Source organism: Mesocricetus auratus, unplaced genomic scaffold, assembly GCF_017639785.1.
Source record: "Mesocricetus auratus isolate SY011 unplaced genomic scaffold, BCM_Maur_2.0 Super-Scaffold_100011, whole genome shotgun sequence".
Taxonomy (NCBI): domain Eukaryota; kingdom Metazoa; phylum Chordata; class Mammalia; order Rodentia; family Cricetidae; genus Mesocricetus; species Mesocricetus auratus.
This window is the reverse complement of record NW_024429195.1, coordinates 58,731,094-58,742,176: the sequence shown is the minus strand read 5'-3', so window position 1 is coordinate 58,742,176 and position 11,083 is coordinate 58,731,094. Positions and strand designations below refer to the sequence as shown.

The following is an 11,083-nucleotide window of genomic DNA, read 5'->3' as shown; positions in this document are numbered from 1 at the left end:
CTGGAGAAAGACCTGGGGAAACCGCAAGGCAGGATCTTAAAGGGCAGTATAAGGGGAGAGTCTAGGGGAATGAAACAGTCTCAGGATTGGTGCGCTTCCAGGTTTGGGTGACCTACCCTGTGTTGATTGGTCAACTGGTTGCTATGGCCCATAGGCCCTCCTAGGGCGGTTGCTATGCTCTGCACAGTATTGTGCGATTGTCCATAAAGCACACCCACAGTCATAAAGCACAGCCCCACCAGCTAACTTCTGATTGGTTCCTTGCCACAAGGGCATCTGACCTCCTAGTGACCAGGACAGGAGCGGCAAGGTCACGCAAGCACATGTTAGCCTGTCATGGCTGCTAAAACTGGGGTCTGGTCACTTCAAAATAATGTCATCACTTAAGACTAAAGGTAAATTCTTTCTCTAGGAAGACGTAATACATTTGCAGAAATTGGTTTTGATAAATTAGAATGCACATACAAATCTAAGAATAATGAAAATGAAGTCTTCCGTGATGGACAGGATGTAACTGAGGTGGCGAAGATAACACCATCTTGTTCAGACCCCATTTTGTGTTTACTTAGTTCTCGGCCCTCTACCCCCACCGCAGCCACATCTGCCTTGGCAACACATCTGAGATCTCTATGACTTTGACCATGGTCCAGATGTAATTAATGTAACCAGAATAATTAATGTAAACTAAAATAAACGAAGAAGGTAAGAGCCATAAACAATCATCATGTTATATCTGAAATAATTACTATGCCATGCCAAGAATGAGCACTTCAATGTCACTCAGCCTGTCACCTAACGTTGGAGTCACTTACGGTCTTCATGATTTTTGCCTTAAAAACGCTGTAACCCTGAGAGTCAACACCAAGAGACCTGGAGGCAAGAGGCTTGGTCACCAGCTAATAAAGGACTTTTATGGGGCTTGACCCCCGTGCTTGTCTGTACCCTTCTCTCATGGATTATTACAATATCAAGATTGACGGGAGGAGCCGGTAAGATGAGTCAGTGTGGCAATGGGGCTTGCCAAGTCTGACCACCTGAGCTCGACCCTCAGAACTAAGAATGGAGTATGATGGGTCATGACATCGCCAAACAGAAAAACTCATGGAGACAATAACTAATCGAGGATGTCTTTTAAATGTTCAGCTTAATTAATTAATTATGAGAGAGAGAGAGACAGAGAGATATGATTGAAGGGGGGGGTGTGTGCCACAAAATCACATTTGGAGGTCAGAGTACAACAGCTTTATGGAATTGGTTCCCTCCTTCCAACATTCGGTTCCCAGGGGCCAAACCAAGTTCATCCGTCTGTGTACCAAGCACCTGTCCCCACTGCACCATGGTGCTGACCCAAGGCAGAATTAATTATTTTTAAAAGTGCAGACCTTTCCCTCCCCCCCCCCCCCAGAGTCATAATGTGTGAAAAGTGTATTACCACATCAACTAACACTCAGGTGAGGAAGACTTTTTGGTTTTAGTTTTGATGTTTGGCTGTCCTGGATCTGCTTTGTAGACCAGGCTGGCTTTGAACTCACAGAGACCTACCTGCCACTGCCTCCCAATGGTGGGATTAAAGACATGCCACCATTCCTTTCTTCTTCTTTAATTTTTATTTTATGTGTATTGGTGTTTTGCCTGCATGTGTGTCTGTGCTCCATATACATGTCTGGTACCCATGGAGGTATCAGATCCCCTGGAGCCACAGATGGCTGTGACCCACTTGCATGTGATGTATTGTGTACTGGTGCTGGGAATCGATCTCAAGTCCTCTGGATGAGCAGCCAGTGCTGGAGGCACTTAGCCATTTCTCCAGTCCCTGTCTCAAAAAATATATATCAACAACAAAAAGCAAAGAACATTATCATAAAAAGCAGCCGTTACCTCAGTTTTGTGTTGCACTGAACAGTTTTATGTCAACTTGACACAAGCTAAAGTCATCAGAGAGGAGGGAGCCTCAATTGAGAAAATGCCTCTATAAGATCTAGCTGTAGGGTATTTTCTTAATTAGTGACTGATATAGAAGGGCCCAGCCCATTTCGGGTGGTGTCATCCCTGGGATGATGGCCCTGGATTCTATAAGAAAGCAAATCTGAGTAAGCCATGGGGAGCAAGCCAGTAAGCAGCACCCTCCATGACCTCTGCATCAGCTCCTGCCTCCAGCTTCCTGGCCTGTTTGAGTTCCTGCCCTGGCTCTTTAGACAATGAACTGTTAATGGAACTGTGAGTGAAATAAACCCTTCTTCCTCCCGGCGTTGCTTTTGGTTTCTGTGTTCCCTAACATCTATAGAAACCTTACCTAAGATGTCTTTGTTTCCAGGATACCTGCCCCCTCAAGGGTCTGAGTCACTGTGGCTGTCTCTGGCCAAGTTTTTTTGCCAGATCACAAAGGTGAAGGAAGGTCCTAAATTTAGAGGTTGGGATTATGAGGAAACAGATAGCATGACACTTGGGAAGGGTTTGTAAGAAAGGAAACCCAGTGGGGTGCTGAGGAAAAGGACCTGAGTGGTACACCACGTCAAACAGATGAGTGACACTAAGGTCTTAGAAATGTTCCCTTGAGCTTAACACTGGCCTCATGATCAGCGATCTCATTTTCTTTCCTTAGAATTGACATGGCTCTCTTCAAAGCGACAGAAGACCACTGGTTGAGTGACAGGTCCGGTCTTAACCAAGCGCCTGCATGCCATTTCACAACATCCTCGTGAGATTAGATGCTATTATTAGTTTCCCAAAGCACGGGGCAACAACAATCAGCCTCAGTTAGGATGTTGAGTAACTTGCCCGAAGTCACACAGCTGGTAAATGACAGCTAAGATTCAGGCTTAAGGCTGTTGACTCAGAAGTCTGAGTGCTTAGCCACTGCTTTCAACCACTGCCTTGAGGGTCAAGCTGGGGACACCTGATTGCTGATATAGTTAGACATACTATATATAATATACATTATGTGTACAGATGTGTATGCATGTTGAAAGGCACATAAATGAGTTTTTCTATTTCATTCCCTCTGAAGCCGAGGCTGGACTTAAACTGGTGATCCTTCTGCCTCAGCTTCCCTAGTAGCTGTGATTATAGGCCAGTGCCTATATCTTGTCTTACTTTCAAACTACTGAATTTCAACATTTTTTTTTACTAGAAAAGTAGAGCTTGTCAGCAGAGACAGACGGCAGACAAGGGGGTACTTGTGGGTGGGAGAGGTCTCAAAGACAGCATAAAGGAATTAGAGAGTGGCTGGTAGAAACTGAGGGGAGTGACACATTTGTCACCATATGGTGATTGTCAGGATGACTTCGCAATGCATGTCAAGGCTGTCAAATTATAAACTTTAAATAGATGCAGGTTCTACCTCATTTCTAGATAAGGAAGTGTAGGTGTCAACAGAAACACAAAGGTTCAGGCATGCGCATTGTGCATGCGCACATGCAGGCAAACACTTGTAAATCTAAAAAGTAAAAAGATAAAGAATCGTGTCCACGATTAGCTAGAGAGACGCAAGCAGACACAGCAAAATAATGCAAGCAAACAGGCTGGGCAGTGGTGGTGCATGCCTTTAATCCCAGCACTCAGGAGGCAGAGGCAGGTGGATCTCTATGAATTAGCGGCCAGCCTGGTCTATAGAACTAGTGCCAGAACAGTCAAGCCTATACAGAGGAATCCTATCTGGGGGGGGGGTATGCAAACAAACACAGTGTAACAGTATGGGTTGGGTTTTTGTTGATGTTTTAAAATGTCTCACTAGGTAGCCTTGGCTAGCTTGAAACTTGTGTAGACCAGCCTGGCCTCAAAATCAAAGAGATGAACCTGTCTTTGCTGCTTGGGTGCTAGTATTAAAGACATGCACCACCACACCAACCACGCCACATATGTTTTTTAAGATTATTGAATAAAGCCATGTGTGTCAGATCTCACTTGTAATACTGTTCAGGAGGCTGAGGCAGGAGGACTGCTGTGGATTTGACACTAGTTTAGGTTACTTAATAAGTTTCTGGATGGCTTGGGCTACAGAGTAACACTCTGTCTCAGAACAAAACAAACAAAAATAGAAGTACTTTTGGGTTGGAAAGTGTAGGCCTGTAGTCCTGGAATCTGGAAAGTAGAGGAAGGACGATCAGAAGTTCAATCAATGCCTTCCTCTCTTTGCTGCACAGCCAGTTTGGAAGGTCAACCTGATAATATGTGGGACCCTGTCTCTCAACAACAACAACAACAACAACACACACACACACACACACACACACACTTTTAAACTTAGAGAAAGAAGAATCTTATTCACTGCTGGTGAGAGCGCAGAATATATAGCCACTATAGAAATCAATTTGGAGGTTCCTTAAAACAGAAACAGAACTGCCATATGGCCCAGCTGTTCTGCTCCTAGCTACCACTCAGAGAACTCCATATCTTGCCATAGACACACTTGTGTATCCATCTTGCCTGCCGCTGTATTTACTACAGTAAGGAAATGGAACCAAACTAAATGGCTTTCAACAGATGAATGTATAATGAAAATCTGGTGTGTGTGTGTGTGTGTGTGTGTGTGTGTGTGTGTGTGTGTGTGTGTGTGTGTGTAGACGCCAGTAAGTTTAGATATAGTATAACATTTAGAAAGGAAAGGAAAATGTCATGCAAGGATATAAAGCTCTTGTTTTATCCTCCCTCCCTCCCTCCCTCCCTCTCTCATGGATAAGTATGTAAAATGTAACTGAGCTGGTCAGGAAAGTGTAACACCCTAAGTGAAGCCCCCCTTCAGAATGGCTACTGTAGCCTTCCATAAGTTCACTGAGATACATAGAGGTTAGCCTCCGCATGTGTTTGAGTTGCTGCCTTGGTTGAGCAGTGTGATGTTTCTATTTGTGAAGTCATCACAACAAAGTGATTTTTTATTATAAAAATATGGAACACTTCACAAGTTTGCATGCATTCTTCATACAGGGGTCATGCTAATCTCTATTGTCCCATTTTTAGCAAATATGCTGTCAAAGTGAGGACCAACAGAGCTTTTGTTTGGTTGGCTTTTTTTTCATGTATTTTCATATTGACCTGTATGCTTTTCTGTGCACCATGTGCTTGCCTGGTGCCCATGACGGCCAGGAAAGAGCATTGGATATTCTAGATCTGGAGTTAGAGATGGTTGTGAGCTACCACGTGGATTCTAGGGTTAGAACCCAGGTCTTCTGGAGAAGCAGTCAATGCTCTTAACCACCCCATTGATGTATTTTTAATATTTATTTATTTATTTTCGAGAGAGGGTTTTTTTTTAAAGATTTTTATTTATTTTGTATACAGTGTTCTGTCTGCATGCATGCCTGCAGGTCAGAAGCGGGCGCCAGATCTCACTCATTACAGATGGTTGTGAGCCACCATGTGGTTGCTGGGAATTGAACCCAGGACCTCTGGAAGAACAATCAGTGCTCTTAATCTCTGAGCCGTCTCTCCAGCCCGAGAGAGGGTTTTTCTGTGTAACAGCCCTAGCTACCCTGGAACTCACTCTGTAGACCAGGCTGGTCCAGAACTCACAGAAATCCACTCGCCAGTCCGGCGTTGGTGGCATATGCCTTTAATCCCAGCACTCGGGAGGCAGAGGCAGGCAGATCTCTGTGAGTTCGAGGCCTGCCTGGTCTACAGAGCGAGTTCCAGGACAGCCTCCAAAACAATACAGAGAAACTCTGTCTCGGAAAAAAAAGAAAAAAGAAATCCACCTGCCTCTGCCTCCTGAGTCTGGGATTAAAGGTGTGTGCCACCACTGCCCGGCTCCCGCGAGGTATTTTTTACATATAATCAATCAATTGGGAATTTAAAAAAAGGGATTCTGTAGTTATATGGCCAGCAGGGGGCAACTAAATACTTGGAAAAAACACCCTGTGGAAGGAAAAAAGTTAAAATTGGGATTGTCTGTTGGCATTGTGCTGTGTGAGACAGCTGAATGCTTTTTAAAACGGTAATTAACAACTAGTCTTCACACTTCAAATTTGTGAAAATAATTGAGCACTCTTAAGCAGACAGATTATACTACCACACACCAAGGCCTGTCTGGGCTACACTGTTTGGATTTTCAGTATTCATGTGTGTATATCTTGCTTTTATTTTTTATTATAAAAACACATCTGAGAATTTTAAGAGATTATGGCTATAAGACAGATCAGAATCATGGTGAGTTATTAAACCCATTTCTATACACAAATACAAAAGTTCTGAAAGGAGAATATCATCTAGTACGAGATGCATCTTAGACAATGCTGTCCGTATGCATAGAGTCATATGCACCTGGCCTGGACAGCTGCCTCCTCGAACTGTCGGAGTGTTTCAGGTGACCCTGCTCAGACACCCCTCGCGGGAGGGGGTGAGAAGATGCAGCACCAACGACACGGCCGTACCAACGACACGGCACCAGGAGTCAGTGAGTAGCAGAGCATGCTGTAGACTCATTTACTAAGGAAGTGAGGCCTGCCCTTATACCCCCTCCTAAGGCCCCATTGGTTCAGGAGGCTGACTCTGCTGCATTGTGCTTTTCTTAGTGCTGTCTCTGGTCAGGTGTCTCTTTGTCAGCAGTCTCTGGGCACAGAGGCAGGCGTGGCTCAGGGAGGACGTGTGGCCGCGCATGCTCATGCAGGCTGGCCTGGGCACCTGGGCAGGGCGACTGTGGTTTGTGTAGGCTGGTGGGCAGTTTCTCCTACCTGGTAGTTATCCAGGCCCCAGGCCACTTAGAGATGGGAAGAAAATGGACTCAAGTGCACTTCCACCATGGACTCGTCCTGCTGTGGTACCTGTGTGGTCACTCTGGGGAACTTCTTCAGCCCATTTCCAGTTACATGAGCACCTAGTCACCACACTCTGGGGAACTTCTTCAGCACATTTCCAGTTACACGAGTAGTGAGATACTTGTCTAGCTCTTCTTTTTTTTTTTCTTTTAAGCCAATTTGCTTTTATCTAGCCCCTTATTTGAGCATAAACTCTAAAAATGGTTTAGAACCAAATCATGTTTTTGTTCTATTGAGATCATTTTAAAAAGTCACTAAAGGGGACACTTTCTGTGACAAGGAGGATGTGGTTTAATTCAACTTTTTGTTGTTTGGCCAACAATCACACAATCTACATATCATGTGACCACACAGCCACAACTGAAATGTAACTGCTGGCTTCTCTTCCTCCTTGCCACACCAAGAGGTGAGCTCTCCTATAATCTACTTTATGCCTTTGGGTCTCAACATGCTAAAGGCAAGCTAGTCCTTTACAGAAAAAGGTGTCAAGTTATTTCTCTCCTGCAGTGACCTTTGTGACTCTCCCATGTCACCGAGCCAAGCCTTCTGCCATCAGGGAGTGGAGCCTCCTGCACTCGAAGACCCAGTTGAGCCCTTGGCACTTGGGAAACTAATCTAGTCACACATCTCATTCACACGTTGACTTTGTGAAAATAATTGAAGCACTCTTCTAAGAAAACAGATTATAAATCCACACTTTAAGGTCTATTTAGAATAGAGTTTGGGGGTTGGAATGTCAGTATTTCATTCTTCTAAGGAAACATTATAAAACCACATTCCAAGGTCTATTTGTACTAGAATTCTGGCGTTAGGCTTTCAGTATTTTGTGTCTTTATAATTGATTAGGTTTTTTAACTTTCTGCATTGTAAAAAGAATAATAAGGATCTCCTTGTTTTTGTGGGGTGTTTTAGGATTGTCCTGCATTTTACTAGGTATTCTAAGGTTGCTGCAAGCAGTGCCTTACTTAAAATGATTCAACGTAATGATTTTATACCTCTCACTGGTGGGAAAGGGACATTCATTCTGTAGGAAGCATACTTGACTAGCACGTGGGGGACTCTGGCCTTAATCTTCAGCACCACAGAACCAGAACAAACCCCCGCCTCAGGTTTTGAATTTTGATTTTTCCTGAGCTAGTGACAACGAAGTACAGTGCTGGCCTGTGTTGCACGGTGGCTGTAGGGGTGTGTGACAAAACTCTCTATACACTGCTAAGTGACTATGACCAGAAGGTTAGGTATATTAAATGTACTTTCAAGTTAAGATATGCCCAACTTCTCTCTACCTGGAAATAACCCTACTGTGTCAGAGCTGGATCGATGCCTCTATGGCTAACAACAAGCACTTGGTGTTTTTGGAAAAGAACAAGTTCAATTCCCAGCACCCACAGTGGGGGGCGGGAGGGGGGTATTCACAACTGCTTGTAAACATGAATCATGAGAAAAAGGAAGTATCTGAATAATTTTCTAGCCTTCTGCGAGGAGGTTAATTTTATGTCTTCATCAGCATATAGTAATTACACACAACAATGAGCTTCATGATATTTCCATACATGTCCTAATGCACTTCAATCATATTCACCCCAATACCCTCTCTTCCCCCTCCCACCCCTCCCACTTACCGCCTTCTCTTAGTCAGCTTGTCCCCTCTGAACTTTTATGCCCCTGCTCCCGGTCCCAACGAGTTACTTTGTGCTGCTCACAGGAGCACGGGTGAGGCCATGTGTACAGTAGTCCACTCACAGGAGCACGGGGGAGGCTGTGTGTACAGTAGTCCACTCACAGGACACATGGGAGGCTGTGTGTACAGTAGTCCACTCACAGGACACATGGGAGGCCGTGTGTACAGTAGTCCACTCACAGGACACATGGGAGGCTGTGTGTACAGTAGTCCACTCACAGGACACATGGGAGGCCGTGTGTACAGTAGTCCACTCACAGGACACATGGGAGGCCGTGTGTACAGTAGTCCACTCACAGGACACATGGGAGGCCATGTGTACAGTAGTCCACTCACAGGACACATGGGAGGCCGTGTGTACAGTAGTCCACTCACAGGACACATGGGAGGCCATGTGTACAGTAGTCTGGACACTTTCCTGGCGTGTATACCACAGAAAAAAATCTTTCTCTCTTGACAACCATTAACTACCTATAGATTCCCCAGTGTGTGTGTGGGGTGGGACCTGATAAGCCCCTCTCTCATGCAGGTCTCACGAGGTTATTCTCGGTCGCTGTGCATCCAAGAGTGCTACTACAATCACGCCGTTGCCTGGAAGACAGTGTTCCACAACTCCACCTCATCCTTTGGCTAATTTTTAAGCTTTTCTATAGAAACCAAACCAATAAGATGTATAAATGTAGTCATTTAGGGATGAATATTTATTCTATAAAATTGGTTCATGTGGCTGTGGTGACTTATTACAGTTTCAGTTTGAGGCAAAAGATCCTAGCAGAATTCCTTTCTGCTCTGGGAAGGTCGGTGTTTGATGTAATAACACCTTCAGCCAATTGGATGAGGTCCAGTCACATTATGAAGAGCAATCTGCTTTACCCAAAGTCCACTCATTTAAATGTTAATCTTTTCCAAAAACACCATCATAGAAACATCCTGAGTAATGTTTAACCAGATGTATCTGGGCAACATGACCCCGCCAACTTGGTATACGAAATTAATCACCACAGTTGTCTTATTTGTTTATATCACAGTCAAAAAATCGGAAACGATGTTCTATGATTAGAATGTCCAAGTTTAATCCAGGTTTAACGGCAATACTAGAACAAAGAATGTCCAGCAAATGCGTGCTGACTGTATGTGAGGCGGGCACGATGGTGCCCTAGATAAATGTGCTTGCTGCCAAGGCTTGTAACTTGAATTTGATCCGGGGACCTGCATGACTCCCACATGTGCTCTGTGACATCCATGCTTGCGCTCTCCCTGTCTCTGTCTCTCTGCTGTCTCTGTCTCTCTCCTTCTCTGCACTGTGGCATTCATGCTTGCACTCTCTTTGTCTCCCTCTCTGTACTTTAACATTCATCCTCTCTCTCTCTCTCTCTCTCTCTCTCTCTCTCTCTCTCTCTCTCTCTCTCTCTCTCTCTCTCTCTCTCTCTCTCTCTCTCTCTCTCTCTCTCTCTCTCTCTCTCTCTCTCTCTCTCTCTCTCATACACACATACACACTGTATGAACTGCATTTATATGATTGATTTCGATCTCCCTGGAGGTGTCTGGGTTCTGCCCGCTTCCGATGGGTGTGGTGCTGACGGATACAGGAAGAAAAGGATGAAGGGAAAGCACTGGGTGGATTGTTCAGCTTCACCTGCTGGCTCCCCAGCTAAACCTGCATGTGATTTGGATGAGTTATTTGGCTTGGATGTAGCTCTCCACTTCCTCATCTGTACAAAGAGAACAGTAAGAGCTGCTTGTGGTACATTTTGCTTCATTAAGCAGTACTTGCTGCTCTTCTGCTATGTACAGGCAGTGGGGTGGCATTTTTCCATGCTCCTGCAAGATGATGAAGCTACGGGCCTCGACCTTAGTGGTGAAATGTTGTAGGGCTGACATGTATCGCCAGGCATGGTGTCCACACCGGTTATCCCAGCACTTAGGAGGTAGGCGGCAGAAGGATCAAGAGTTCACCACCATCCTTTCCAGCTTCATGGGTTTTCCAGGTCATAGACTACGTGAGACACTGTTTCAAAAACTCCCCCACAGAAAACAAACCAAGGAAAGAACTCACACGTGTCACTTTTAGGATGAGATAGTGAAAGGCCAATATGAGTTCCCACGGGCTTCCTGTCTTTTCTTTCCTTGACAAATGATTCATGAAAAGACGGCAGCATTAGCTAGCTGCACATGGTGGTTTGTCCCTTACACCCCAGTTCGGGGGAGGCAAATGTAGGTGCATCTCAGTGACTTCCAGGCTAGCTTGGGCTTACATATAGAGTTCCAGGCCAGCTAGGACTACATAGTGAAACCCATCCTGTTTCAAAAAAAAAGCTTTAGTAGGGGTTGGTGAGATGCTCAGTGGATAAATGTACTTGCTGAACTAGCCTGACAACCAGAGTTCCGTTCCCAAAACCCAAGAAAGAACCAAGTCAACAAGTTATCCTCTGATGTCCACATATGCACTGTGTACTGTGTCACAAATGCCCTTAGACATATTAAGCACACACACAATAATCATAAAACATCCGTCCGTCAGTTAATGAATGGAATTTAAAAATAATAGAGGTCCGGCATGAAGATGCATGCTTGCAATACCATCTACTTGGGAGGCCGAGGCAAGAGGATTGCTACATTCAAGGCCAGACTGGGCAAGTCAGTAAGATCCTGT

At 44.8% G+C, this 11,083-nt stretch overlaps 1 non-coding gene across 1 annotated transcript; it reads right to left on the bottom strand.

Annotated features, from left to right (window-relative positions):
- Positions 1 to 4,878: 4,878 nt before the first annotated feature.
- Positions 4,879 to 4,980, bottom strand: LOC121143372. The gene has a single exon (XR_005880576.1). It is a non-coding gene; the product is annotated as a U6 spliceosomal RNA (small nuclear RNA).
- Positions 4,981 to 11,083: the final 6,103 nt, after the last annotated feature.